Source organism: Nesoenas mayeri (assembly GCF_963082525.1).
Source record: "Nesoenas mayeri genome assembly, chromosome: 5".
In the NCBI taxonomy this organism is placed as follows: domain Eukaryota; kingdom Metazoa; phylum Chordata; class Aves; order Columbiformes; family Columbidae; genus Nesoenas; species Nesoenas mayeri.
In genome coordinates, this window is record NC_137548.1 from 3,274,781 (window position 1) to 3,289,911 (window position 15,131).

The following is a 15,131-nucleotide window of genomic DNA, read 5'->3' on the forward strand; positions in this document are numbered from 1 at the left end:
TAGGAAGGTAGAGCCAGGACCCTTCTCTTGCAGATGAAAGGGAAAGGTTTTAACATCATCTTAGCCAAATGCTTACATTTTCCCAAAACTGTGGTCCAGGCACACTCTTGTGGTTAGAGAGAGCTAGTGCACACTTATAAAATCATACAATAGTTTGAGTTGGAAGGGACCTTTCAAGGTCACCTAGTGCAAGCCCCTGCAATGGGCAGGGACATCTTCACCAGCTCAGGTTGCTCAGAGCCCCGTCCAGCCTGGCCTGGGATGTCTCCAGGGACGAACGGGGCCATTTCTGCACAAAGCAGCCCAGAGAAGCTGGGGTGGCCCTTGTGGCTTGTCCTGCCTGCTCAGGTCACAGGATGGCAGCGGACACCGAACTCACCCCACCGAGAAGGCACCAGCTACTACATTTCAGCCACAGCATCCATAATGATAAACGCTACTGCAGCAGTCCCCAAAATTGCTTTAAAAGCCTGCAGGAGTGCTTTTATCCAGCTTCGGCTCAGGGCAGCCGTGTGTGCCCTGAGGCGGTTAATAATTTACCACTGTGGATATTAACCTTTCTGCAGGAATGAGCCTGGTTCTAGGGAAGGGGACACGCCAGCTGCTGGACTGAGGGCTGGGAGTTCGGGTCCCCACTCAGTTAAGAGGGATGCGATTCATGTCACCCTACACAGGGCATCCTGGATGAGTTGATTTATCTTGGGAACAGGCAGGTCTGCCTATGCATCCTCCCCAGGTGAGCAGCTTTGGATGCCCTCCATCTCATACCCTATGGCCTTAGCAGCTGGTTTAGCTGTGCTGAATCTCCTCTACCTCTGCTTTTTGTGGTTTTGCTGGCAGCTTGGCCAAAGCCCATCAGTACCTGAGTGATGAAAACAATGCTTGTCTGTGAAAATCAGAAAGACCCAAAGTAGTGCTGAAAGTGTTTTATTTTTCCTTTGTTTCATGCTTTTATTTTTTTGCTGCCAGGACACACAGATCCTATCCAGGAGGCTCCATGCTGTGCATTGTGCATGGACAAGGAGTGTAATATGTAAAGGGTGCATGTCCGGAGGATGGGGCCAGGCTCTTCTTTGTGACAACCCATGATAGGACAAGGGGTAATGGGTACAAACTGGAACACAGGAGGCTCCACTTAAATATGAGAAGAAACTTCTCCATGGTGAGGGTGTCAGAGCCTGGCCCAGGCTGCCCAGGGGGGTTGTGGAGTCTCCTTCTGTGCAGACATTCCAACCCGCCTGGACACCTTCCTGTGTAACCTCATCTGGGTGTTCCTGCTCCATGGGAGGATTGCACTGGATGAGCTTTCCAGGTCCCTTCCAACCCCTGACATTCTATAATTCTGTGATTGTCTGAGTTGCTGGGGTCCATTGGAGACACAGCATCAGTGCCCACACTGAGTTCTCTGTAGTCTGAGCAAAACTTCCTTTTTCCTGCTTTTTGGGAGTGCCCAAGGTCAGGAGGACTCCCCTTGGTTTGTTCCCTCCTTCTGACCTGCTTGCCACATCTCTCTGTCATCTAGAAAACAGAGGTTGTGTCCCTGCTGTACCATTTATATGGGCTGTGCTGCTCATCCAGCTTCTCTACTTCCAAAAAAACCCATTCTGCTGTAGGTCTGATCCTTGGTTTTTCAGAGCAGCCTGTGCAAGGACAGGGATCTCCTTGAGATCACTGAGAAAAGCTTTCTCCTGCTTCCAGTCTGAGCCACATACAGACATGAAAAGAGACATCTGAATGAGAAATAACCGGGAAATTACTTTAATTGATCAATATTCCTACTCAGACGTATTGCTGTTTGCTTCCTGGCTGTATTTTACAGGTAACCCCAGATAACCCTGGAGGGTTTAGGTGGGAGATGCCATCGGTGCTGGGTTGAGATGCAGCAGCACCCGGAGCAGAGCACAAATTTGGGGTCTCTTAACTCTACCCCATTTCAGACATGGTCGTGGTGACAGCAGCTTAGGCTGGACTCACCTCCCCCAGCTCTCTTCCCCTAGGATTGACTCTGAATTACAAATACCAACACTAGTTACCTGCTTTGAATCTATTAAAATTCAAACATATCCTTCACCAGCAGGTTGCTCTCTGAGAGACCCCCATGGTTGTTTCCCTGGAACACCTTGCTCCCATTCTGCCCTGACACTGGAGAGATCATTTGACAAATTTGCAATTAAAAATCACCCCCAAAATAAACTACCCAAAAGCAAAGCAGCCCTGGAACATTTTGGGGGTGGGCTGTAGGATGGTGTAATGGTTTGAACAAAGACTGGGCCAGTGCCTTGTGATGATACTGCCAGGAAATCTGAGAGACCTTGGATCTCCTGTAAGGTTTCTAAATATTAATCTTTTATTTTCTTGCTGATGGGAAACATGGCATATTTGCATTTTTGAGCCTGAATAGTTTTAATTCAGTTTTTTTTTATTGTACAAGCTCAAGAGGAACATTTACTTTGTTTTCACTGATTAGTTATACAATTATTCCTTTCAGATACCACATGAACCATGAACCATAATATTGTATTCTTTGCTAATACATTTTGGAAGGGGTATTTACATGAAAACACAATACATAAATGTAATGAATTTTTCAAATGAACACATTGGTAATATAAAGTAATCATTTTTTTTTTTTTTCCTGCACCAAAAATTCATTAAACTTTTCTCAATTAGCAAACCGACTTTTCTAAATAAGCTGCTGATTGAGCAAGAGCCCGTCAGGCGAACCAGCTGGATTTGATAATGCTGGATGGTGCGTGTCGCTGGGGAGCACACGAGACAGAGATTATCCACCAGCCGATGGATCTTCTGCTGGATCCAACACCAACCGAAGGGGGAACCACTTCCAGCTAATACCTAAATGAGAATTATCTTCTGTCTAGGAGGTGAAATGAAGTCCTGGGCCATATCCATCCTGCAGGCTTGTACCAGCACCCACGCTGTGGCCAGCCAGGTCAGGGGGAGGATGCAGTTGAGAACAAACCTGGCTATTTTCAGCTGGATGATGGGGCAGATGTAGCTGCTCATGTCCCTGCAGCTGCGTCGGGAAGAATGAGGCCTGACCGCAATGTAGATGAGTCTCATATACTACAATAACATTTATGCTGGATTCGGGAGCCTGGAAAACTGTAAGATGTTGTTTTCCAGGCGTGATTCTGAAACACGCGATCATCTCAGATTTGCTAGCTTGGGTCTGACAGAGCAACAGCAATTCTGTTCAGTAATGACATGAACTGTTACAACTTGGAGAAATAAACTCATCCTCCTTCTGAAGACATCCATGAGCTCTGGCTTTTATTTACAGGCTTTAAAAGAAAAATTCTGCTGCTTCTTTTTTCCATTATTTCAGGAGGGAGAAATTCCTTTTGTGGACTGGTTAAAATATTCTCTGCACAAAGCAGTGAATGATGCTGAAATCTTGGTCTCACCGAAGTTAGTGGGGAGCTTGCTGCTGGCTTTGTTGGGAAGATTTGACTCTGGTCAAGCCTTTTCATACAAAGAGGAATAAATCTGTCAGGAGTGGAGTGTCTCAGCACAATGAACACCTCCCAGTGCCTTTTACATAGATCATACTGTTGTATCATGTGCCTGACCTACTTTGCTTTAATAAGCTCATCTGCGTGCAGTGGAAGATAAGCAAAACCACTCTTCTGACACCAAAAATCCATCCTGTCTGTCGATATGTGTGTGCTGCTGTTGGTGGGGGCTGATCCTGTCCTGATAAGGGCTGGTTTTCCCTCTTGTGCAAGCAAAACTTCCCCTGGCACCACTGAGGCTCAGTCTGGGAGGGACAGGCTGGGCTGGGGTGTTCAGCTGGAGAAGAGAAGCTCCAGGGAGACCTTATTGTGGACTTTCCGGACTTAAAAGGGGCCGATAAGAAAGATGGGAACAGACTTCTTAGCAAGGCCTGTTGTGATAGGACAAGGGGTGATGGTTTTAAACTAAATTGGGCAAGTGTAGAGTCTTGCATCGGGGTAGGAACAACCCCAGGTTCCAGTATAAGTTGGGGAATGACCTGTTGGAGAGCAGCTTAGGGGAAAGGGACCTGGGAGTCCTGGGGACAGCAGGGTGACCATGAGCCAGCACTGGGCCCTTGTGGCCAGGAAGGCCAATGGTACCTGGGGTGGGTTAGAAGGGGGTGGTCAGTAGGTCAGAGAGGTTCTCCTGCCCCTCTGCTCTGCCCTGGGGAGACCACACCTGGAATCTTGTGTCCAGTTGTGGCCCCTCAGTTCCAGCAGGACAGGGAACTGCTGGAGAGAGTCCAGCGCAGCCACCAAGATGCTGAAGGGAGTGGAGCATCTCCTGTGTGAGGAAAGGCTGAGGGAGCTGGGGCTCTGGAGCTGGACAAGAGGACACTGAGGGGGGACTCATTCCTGGGGATCAATATGGAAAGGGGGAGTGTCAGGAGGATGGAGCCAGGCTCTTCTCGGTGACAACCAGTGATAGGACAAGGGGTAATGGGTTCAAACTGGAACACAAGAGGTTCCACTTAAATACGAGAAGAAACTTCTCCATGGTGAGGGTGTCAGAGCCTGGCCCAGGCTGCCCAGGGGGTTGTGGAGTCTCCTTCTGTGCAGACATTCCAACCCGCCTGGACACCTTCCTGTGTAACCTCATCTGGGTGTTCCTGCTCCATGGGGGGATTGGACCGGATGAGCTTTCCAGGGCCCTTCCAACCCCTGACATTCTGGGATTTTGTGACTCTGTGATTCTGTGTAAACCTTTTAAACTGGGGTTTAAAAGAACCATATTCTCAGGGACATGGTTTAGTGCCAGCATTAGGTTAATGATTGAACTCTATGATCTTGAGGATCTCTTCCAGCCAAAATGGTTCTATGATTTATTTTCTCCACCCTAGTTGGTCGTGGAGCAGCAGTATGACAGTGGCTGCTGTCACACAGTATGACACTATGGCTCAGGTCCTAATCCTGGCTCTGTCAGGCCCATTGGATAAGCACCTGTCCCCAGGCTGTTGTAGGAGGATGCTCCTCTAGCTGGGAGAGCTTCCTGGCTTGCACTGACCCCAGCTTTTTGAAACGTCTGAGGTTGCTGAAAATGCCGATCCATGAGTAAACACCAGGAGCTGAGACAAGAGGAGCAGCGACTCCTCAATAGGAAGTGCATGGAAACAGAAATAAAATCACTGACAGCCTCAGATGGAAATAACTGCTTGTAGGGTGTCATCCATGAGAAAGCCGTGTCTTTCCGCAACCTGGCAACAGCAGCTGCGACCTACAAGCTGCTTCTGGATCCTAACAGCCACATTTGGGAGGAAAGATCAGGTTTATTCATGTCAAATCAGTTTAGGTCCCTCTTCAGCAAAATGCCAAAGCAGGAACTGAAAATTAAGCACTTCTTCATGTGCTTGGCCAAGTGGGGCTGGAATATCCCCTCTCACTTATGGGCTCTGCTGAATCAAGACCAAATCTCACCAAACTATGGTGCAAGGTAGTGTGGCACACCCACAGAGATAACCAGATCCATCTTTGGTTTTAATCTGCTGAAGCAATTCTGGAGATGAATTCAACCAGTTGTGTTTTACCGGTGAGATGAGGCATGCCAGAAACCAAGCAAATCCACAAAGCTTGCTCTTATTCCTGGGAATAAGACACCAATGTATCTTTGGGGTCAGCAATGCCTTTGTTTGCAGTTGGTGATGTTAATATTTGGTCCTGTGGGACATCTTGGGTTCATGTTCTTTCTGGTTAATAACAGCCTTTGTGTAGTCGTCCCTTTGCGGGGGGAGAGGCTAATGCAATACTCATTGCGGTACAGCTGCTGGCTGGGAATTGTCAATAGGTCATAAATAAATCTACCACCGCACAGGAAAGACAATGAGATTATACATCCTCCTACTACTGCCAATTACAGTAAGAGCAACAATTATAAGGTAGCACTCCTACAGCTACCCTAGGGAGAAAATGAGAGGAAAATGTTCCATTAGCCTAATGAAGAGAGTGTGGCAGAGCTACAGTCAAATTTTCTCACTATTAGCCCCGACTGCGTGCCACTAACACACAAGGGAAGCAGGAGTCATAGGGCAACAATTAAAGTTTCTGACAATTAACCCCTACGATGTACATGCCTTTAACCTGATGAGAAAATTAAAAAGAGGCACGGTTACATTTTCCCACCATTAGTCCCCAGAATGTCGAATGTGGCATTTGCCAGTGACAATGAAGGTTTCTCCCAGGAAATGCCATGCGTGGTTGTGGATTTGGTGTTAAAAGCTCTTGGGAGCGCTGGGGTGACAAGAAGGCATGTGGAGATGGCTTAAACCCCTTCTTTTAACACAGAGGAAAGAGTTACTGGCACATTTCCTCATTAGCCAGAGGAAAGGATGGATTCTCTGTGGGTAATTTTCTGGTGTCCAGCTCCTGTGATATCCCTAGAGGGGAAGAAAGAAGAAAGACCAGCTTTGGAAGGAGCAGTGGGACATATAGGAAATATCTTGCTGGATTCATATTGGCTAGTAGTGCAAAAGGACAACTTGAGCTCTTGCTTAGAGCAGCCACTGGCCTCATCAAGAGCTGCTTCATTTCTTGCACTCAGTGCCATTTAAGGACCACAGCCCAGTATTTACCAAGGTTTACTGCACCATCCTGCCTGAAATATTGCCATTTCTATTTGAGCTAAAATTCTTGCCCCACATCTCAAGAGGGTTTGTGGCTTTTGAGCTTGGCCTTGCTGAGGGCTGAGCTAGTGCTCGGCTGGACCGTCCTGTCTCTGCCATGGAAGGGGGTGGTAAGGGCAGGAAAATGAGCCCCTTTCGCTTGAGCTGGACGCGATTCCCAAGCTCAGCCCAGTCCCTGGACCTCTTGGCTTTGCTTGTGGGACTCTCCGTAGCATGTGTGAGACCCTGGGCACAGGCTGGGCCCAATTGCCCTGTCCCTGCTGGTCCCAGCAGTGAGATCTGCAGTGCCAGACTCTTCCTTGCCAGGCCTGAGATAAACACCCTGAGATGGTTCCCGTCTTGCCATTTTGGGGAGCAGCCACGGATTAAGACATGCTAATTCCCTTGTACAGCTTTAGATCATCCTCCCTCAAGCTACGCTGAACCACAGCTTTTCTAACTTGCCGCTTAGCGAAAGGGCAAGCACAGTTTTTGCAGCATTGCCGTATCTCTTCGCCATGCCTACAGACACAAAAAGACTCTCCATCTCTTTCCCTTTCTTTCCCACTGTAAGCCCCTTGCCTTCCTAAACGTCCATCAGTGCTCCAGATTGACCATGTTTTCAGTAACTTGTTTCTGAGTCTAAAAGAGAACTTGGCATCCATGCATTTATGTGACACTGGGAATGAGCTTCAGGGTGGGACTTTCAAAGCTGACAGAGAGGTTTAGAAGCACAAAAGAACGATGGCTAAATTCTGTGGCTGATTTTGAATTACCTGAGCAGATAGTCTGTCCCAGCACACCCCCTGGATGACCTGCAGACGAAGCAGAACCTACCTGAGAGCTGCTGCTCTTGAACCTCGATTGTGATGGAAGACAAAAACCCATAAAGCAGATTTGGAGCCACATGGTCCCCAGGTTTGGCCCAGTCTGGATGGTGAGGATGACCATGCATGGCCCAGCACAGAACGTGGGGAAATGTAGGTCCAACCTGTGCCACCAGCTGGTCTTGGCCGAATGGAGAGCTCCCCTTGCTCTATGGGTGACGATGTTGCCCTTGGTCTGCTCCTTAGGGTTCATACCTTGGGTCTGGTTGCTTTAGAGAAGGCTCTTTTGCTTGACTATGGAGCAGAGGGATGTATTCACAGCAGCTGAAGAAGTACCAAGATAGAAAAATCTCAAATATCCACCCAAATATCCCATTCATTGACAAGGACAATCACAGCAGGGGGGGAAACTGGAGCAGGAGGGAGTCGGAGGAGGAAGATGATGGCTATGAGACCACATCCATCTCCTCAGAGAATCTTTTCCTCACTTTCCATGACTTAGAGGCAGTGGGGCTAAAAACTTCACTGCTCTGAGTGATTTGTGTAGTAATTTCAGAGCTGACAAGCACTACATGGCAAATCTGAATTCCACTTTTAGCCCTGTTAAGAGATAAGGAATAGTGATTATTATAATTATGATGTGGTTACTTTATTGGTTAAATTAACATTTAGTTGTTGGGGTTGCTGTGCAATATACAATATTATTTTACCTACTGTGCCTTCAAAGTCATCTTGTCACAGCAACAGCATGGCAGCATGGAAAAAGCCTTTTAACAAGTAGGTAAATACATGCCTTTGGGGAAGCCAGAGCGATAATTATGTCAGCTTCAATACATTTGACAGTGAAAAAAAAAGGCTAAAAAGAAGTTGAAACAAAAATGATAGAAAATATTGAATGCTTTAAATAAAGTCACTGGAATCAAAAAGGTGCAAGGAATTTGATACGGTGACCTTACTCTTTGGACTAGGTATCAGCAGTCCACCTATTCACACTACAAGGGTTGCGTTAGGCTTACAAGGGTGTGTAAAGGGATCGTACACCCATTCTCCAGGGACCAATAAAGACGTATCGCTCATCCCATCTCAAATGGGTGGAATAGTTCCTTCCATACATGATGCAAAGGAAAACTCCTGGAGACTGTGCCCCTCGCTTGGACATCTGGGGTCAGAGCCCTCCCCATAACACGAGCGCTGGTGTGGGACCTGCTGCTTCGGAGCACATTTCCCTTTTCTTTCCCAATATTTTATTCTACAGATGAATCAGTGCTTTATTGTCTATAAAATAAAAATTCGGGACGTAAGTCAGAAGAAGGATGTTTCGTGATGTGCGTACGATTGCGTGTGCTCCCCCAGCTCAGCTTCCCCTCCCTCTCCTCCTCCTCATTTAAAGTCAAAAGGTTCACTGAAAATCACAGCTATGAAAACACAATTATCCTTTTTACGAGCTAATGAATATCCCGTGCATATATGATCGCTATATTTGATTACACAACCACTTAAACAATATTCACACATTAGTTTGCGTCTGTATGAAGCTACAATTGGACACTTTGAATGGGTTGTTTGCTGCGTACCCTGTTCTCCATGAAGAAAAGCTGCAGGACCTTTGCATGAAACACATGTCAAGTCAGCTATATGAATAAAATGACATTATTTTTAAGATAACTTGATTTGGAATCAGGAAAAAATCCCCCATACTGTGCTTTTCCTAAATAGAGGGGAAAAAGCTTTCTCTGAGTGTAATATTCAAAACCTGAGTTTCCTTTCATTAGGCTGGAAGTGGGAAATATGATTGCTTTTTTTCCCACAATAAAATGCTTGTTTCCCTTAGTCTTCCCTCAGAATGGTGCAATCCACCCAGAGCAGCTGAAGATGAGACTAATCTACCTCCAACACTTCAATAAATAAAATGTAAATGTTTGTTATAATAATGCCTCCATTGTCAGCACCAACCCAGGATTTTTCAACCTCTGACTCCCGGGCAATAACCGGCTGAGTAGCAACAGCCGAGTGCTGAAAGAATTTTTCAACAGCAATTTGCTTGTTCCAATTTACTTTTCAGGGCTGCTGATCAGGATTGCTGGCCAGCCAGTAAAAGGATCTCGTCCTATTAATTTGGCCCAGCCTCTCCTCTTGTTCTCGTCATATTTAGTTTCTCCGGTAGTTCCAATGAGTAAGTTAATTGAATTAGAAGTGCCACCGGGAGCTTGCCTGCGGATCTACGGTTTCATGTAGGAAAGCAGCTCCCTTTGGCTGCAGAAACAGATACGTGCACATGTTGAGAAGGTGAAGAAATGTCTAGAGATGACTTATTCCCCCCGTGATAGCCCCCAATTCTCCTCTCAAATCAGTCGGACAATAAAACTCCCTTCATGTGGCACCGCTTATTCTCCAGCTTGCTCCTTGGACAAACACAAATGAGACCGAGAAGTGTGATTGATGCATTAGAGCAAGGATTGGTGCAGTGATTTGAAAAGTGATTTTGTAGGAATGGATTGATGTCGCTTTATGCCGCTTGTTCTCCCTGCAGCTTGAGGCCAAATGAGTCTGTTTTAGCAGCGTTACTTTTAGCAGCGTTATTTTTCCAATTGTTTAGTCCGCAATCTCAGCTCACCCACTGGTATCAATAAATACAACCACACCAACTGGACCTTTTGTTTCTACTGGCTTTCAATTAAGCTCAGGGTGAAGTATGGACATACTTTTTTCTGCCAATAAGTAGATAAATGGAAACAAAGTCATAGTTTATGCTTGCTATTGCATTTTTAATGAGGTTTAGATGTGAAAGGTGCATAATATTGCACTCCCAAGCCTTGCACTTGTGGCATTTGTAAACCAAAATAAACCCTGGAGAAGTCCCGCAAGTGGCAAAGTGATTTCATAGCAATTTGAGAATATAACCTTGAGGCCATTTCAAAGCTTTTCACAGCTTGTTGTAGTCATCAGGGTGTTTTTTTCCCAGCACGATGTATCTCTGCTCACCTGGACCAACCCAGGGAAGATGTGGCTGCTCTGGGCTCGGATGGGACAGGAGCTGAGAATGTGCCTACATACTTTTAAAGGCCTAGTTTCAGTAACAAAGTCATTCCCAACCCTCTTCTAGCCCTAAAATTAAGCTACACCTTGCCAGACTCTGAGGAAACATCCACATAGAGGAGGAATAAATGAAATTTAAAAAATAAGGTGAAGAATGGGATGGCCAAATCCAAGGCAGCAGAGTTTGCAATGGTGCAGCAAACCAGTTACACCAGTGAACCAGCAACCTGCTGGAAAACCCACACCATATATATATATAATAAGCAGCATAGAGAAATGACAAGTAAGAAGCCATCCCTTCCTGCCAGGCTGGTTTTTGCAGCTGAAGCGATGGTTTTGCCTTTAGTGCCACCACAGGAGGGCAGAAAAGGCCTTTGAAGAATATCGGCCTTGCCCGTAGAAACTGGTGAAGTAAATCAAGTTCTTCTTTTATGAATATATCCCTGCCCTTTATTGAAATTAGGAGGTTGACCTATTGTACTTCACCTTTAAACCAGAGCTCTGCGCAGTGATTTAAGGTATTTATTTGCTAGAAATGCTGCTGAGGGCTGAAAACAGAAATTATCTGCATATCAGGGATGTTGGAGATGCCGTCTGTTTTTGAACAAACCCCCATTTCTTAAGAAATTAAACCACAGATTACTGTGATAAATTAGGAAATAGCTTTTAATGTAATCAGAATAGAATATCATCCTATATTATGTATTTGATGAATGCTTGTTATTTCTTGATTTGGGAAAAACAGCCACCAAAACTGATGAATTGCCATTCAGATACTTTGCCTTAAGATATTTCCCATCTTGTTTATACTATATACTTATATATCCATATATAGTGTATATACATGAACACAGACACACACAACCACTGCAAATAAAAAACACCCCCTCCACATTTTTCTTTTTGCTCAAAATCCGAGTGATGCAGTTGAGGCATTTTCTATACCTCATATAAATACGACCCAGTCTTCCTAAATAATTTAATGTAGTCATTATCTAAATCGAGTCATCAATTATCTATCACCAATGAGGCAGTACAGAGAGCAGCATGGGGCTTGCGGGTCTTTGCTTTGATTGCTTGTGGTCACCGCGTTGTATTTGTTATGCTAGAACATTAGGTAGACAACAGTTTGGGCTTATTTGCAAAGCTTCATTTCTTTCTTTCCCTTCTATATAGTAAATATAGAAAATATTTTAAAATTCTCCCTTTTTATTTTTACCAAATCCTAAGCACGTGTAACATTATATTTGCAAGAAAGACCCTAAAGCCTTACAGACTATCACGTTACTCCAGATTTTGGCATTTCTTAAAAGGGATTTCTTTCTTAAACCCACTACACTGTAATGGCTCTTAAGAAGCTGTTACTGTCTTGAGTGCAAATCCTTCTTAGTTTGTGTATTATTGACCTGATCAAGTGTGATGGGGGCCTTCGATGAGCCTTCGGGGGGGATTTTGCGGCTGTTGCAGGGACGGAGTGTTGTAAGGAAACACTTGAGAAACGATCATTGGAAATGGGAGTAAATGAGGAGGGAATACAACTGGGGTGGGGGGACCCCAGCTCAGACTACAGCACCTTCACATGCAGGTACTCATCTCCTGGAGGAGCTTTTGCAAAACGCAGACGTATTTAATATAAAGGAATAATAATAATAATAATAATAATAGTAGTAGTAGTAGTAGTAGTAGTAGTAGTAATAATAGTATTAATAATAATAGTAATAACAACAACAATAATAATGATAACAGGACATCTGAAGGATGGTTTAAAGCGTGCTTGTGGAATGTAGATATTCCCAAATACAGCCCCGATTCTGCAAGGACATATATACACAGTTTCACTTTAAGAGGTTAATTTTAACAGATCCTACAGACAAGGTATTTGTTTAAGTAAATGTCTAATATCTCAGGGTGGGTAAAGTCCTAAAAGTGCAATAAAATAATTTTTCTCCCCTTTTTTCAGGCATAATGACATACAAACAACCCCCCTAAAATCAGAGTTTAGAGTGAAAATTCTGCCGGCCACTTTAACCAAAGAAAAAAAGAATCCCGCAAATGATATTGTTCCGCCTTTCCACTCGCAATAAGAAAATACAGCTTTGCGCCCAATCCCCTAATCAGCTTCTCACGGCCTGACCCAACTAAGCCCTGGATCAGGACCGTGCTCCCGTGGTGCCGTCTGGGTTGCTGCAGCGTTTTGTGCAGGTTACACTTCTACAAAATGATGTCATAATTTAGCTAAAAGACAACATATTGGTGAGCGAGAAAGCAAAGGAAAAATATCTTACTTCAGATGTCAGGCAGCCACAGATGAGTTGCCTGAATTTTTGTATTTTGGGGAGTTATTTCTCTAATCTGTCGTGATGTATTTTCCTTCCTAAACAGGTTTTGGCACAAAATATTGCACTTGCTGGAGAAGCGGAAAAGGGATTTTTAGCGAAAAGCAAGAGGAATCCCAAGGAATAGCATTGAACAGATTAAACTGTTTGTGCCTTATGTGCTTTTTCAAAAGCAGAGATCTACGCGTGCCACGCACCAATCTGAAATAAAGCGGCGGCTCTGTAAGCGTGAGGAAAAACCTGCCCGCAAAACAAGCTCTGGACGTCGCAAAAATCACAGTGAGTGGGAGTATCTTGGTTTTGAAGACGGTACCTCAGCCGTCTGCCCCGTTCCATCAGGACCAAACACCGCTTGGTATTCAATTGACTTTCTAAATTGGGAGACAGGACTTTCCATCTTCAAATACTGAAAATAGATTGCATTCTTGGCCCTTCGCTTTGAACGGTTGGGGAGAATAAACGCGCACCCTGGTCGTGTTCTAGTGATCTCCCTAATCTCGGTTGCACTTTGTCAGGACGAGGTAACTGGTAGTTAAGTGAAATACCTTAGATCAAAGGGGGATTAATCGCCAACTGAATCCTTGCTGAATAAACCTGTCATTCAAGAAAATTATTTCCACTGAACTTAGCAGAGGATTGAAGGTATTTGCATAACAGGGACCAACGTACTTCAGCCAGGTTAAAAGGTTCAGAATTCAGGCAGTGTTTAGCTTTTTGGCTCCTTTTCCTTTCAGCGGCCCTGTACAATGGTTTTTAATCTGATAATACAGCTAACTATCTAAATGATGTCAGAACAGGAAAGTATTGCAAAGTTTGGCTGAGGGATGGATCAATTTCACTTTCAGTAACTCCTAAATCTGATTTGTTGGAATTTAAGATGTAATCCTTAAAAAAAGTCCCTTTTAAACCGAAGGGCTGTTTATTAACATCCTTTTTTTATTTGACCTTTGTCTTAGAAACACCGGCTCTCGCCTGCTGCCTTATCCGGGGTTTTTTGGGATCGTTTTGTACAGGTTTATACCCGCACATGCGAGCGATGCCCGTGGCTCATTGTGCCCACCAAACACATGCACACAAACCGATTTTCAGCCTGTTTTTCTTTAAAGATCATCTTTCGGAGGTCACTCTGAATTCCAATGTGAGACGGAGATAATTAAATAACAGGACCCAACAGGCTGCCATTATTTCTAAGGATCAGCCCTCGGAAGAGATTTAAAGTCTCGTTCAGCATTTGTTGTGCAGTTTTGGCAATGGTTTTAAACTGAACAATTCTTGTTTTATTGCAGTTGTTTTTTTGCTGTGATTTCTCATGGAGAATTCATCTCTTGAAGAGAGAAGAAGGGCTCTTCCAGGGCTGGAAGGCAATGGCTTTTTAATCTATAAAAACTGGGAAAAACAGTTAAAAAAATGTCGATTTCTAGAGAATGCTTTATGCCAACTCCCTCCCCAGCCTTCCTGAGGCTCATTTGCAAACGCTTACACCTCTCCTACCTTTTGGGCATATGGAAGAGTGTTGAGCTACATGGCAGACATCAGGTTTCATAATCAGATTTTGACAATAAATGGAATTTAGGCACTTCTGCATCCAGCCTGTGCCTGACACCATTCATTCTTTCAGTGGACGCCGTTCATATTCATCGCAAACTCAAAGCATCTTTCAAGTTAAAAAAATCGCAAAGAATGGTTATCAAAGAAAATGAATAAAATCCATATTGAGATAATTTTTTAGAAAATGATTGAAGTTTTAACCCAAGAAAGGACTCTTAGAGTTTCTTATAGCTTAGAATAAGAACATGTCAATCACGATTAAGCTTCTGGAATTGGAATCCCTTTGAAATGCAGCTGTTTCTTCTTTAATTGTGGCAGCGGACTCAAAAGAAAAGAAAGGTCCAGCCTTAAAGATGAGTAAGGAATACAAAATAGCTCAGGATTAGTTGCGGAGTTCAAAGGTCGCTAATTACACTAAGGAGTTCCCAGACACAGGGAAAACATTAAACAGGTCACCTACCAAAAGGGAAACAGACTTTGACTTCAAAAATAAAACAAAAAAAAAAGAAAAAAAGGGGAAAAAAAAAAAGATCCTGAAGAGTTAGGTTTCTAGAGAAAATCAAAAGCGACCAGCTGATCTTATTGGGAAGAAAATGGGTTGGGTTTAGTTGTCTGCTGTTACGTGTCGCTACAGATGGCATCAGGCTTTCAAAAAATTATCTAGAGCTCAACCAGGTTTCTAGGAGTCTCTGTGAAAGCAAGAAGGGGAGAAGGGGGCAGGCCTTTGCCTTACAATATCTGATTTGTATAGAATCATAGAATGGTTTGGGTGGG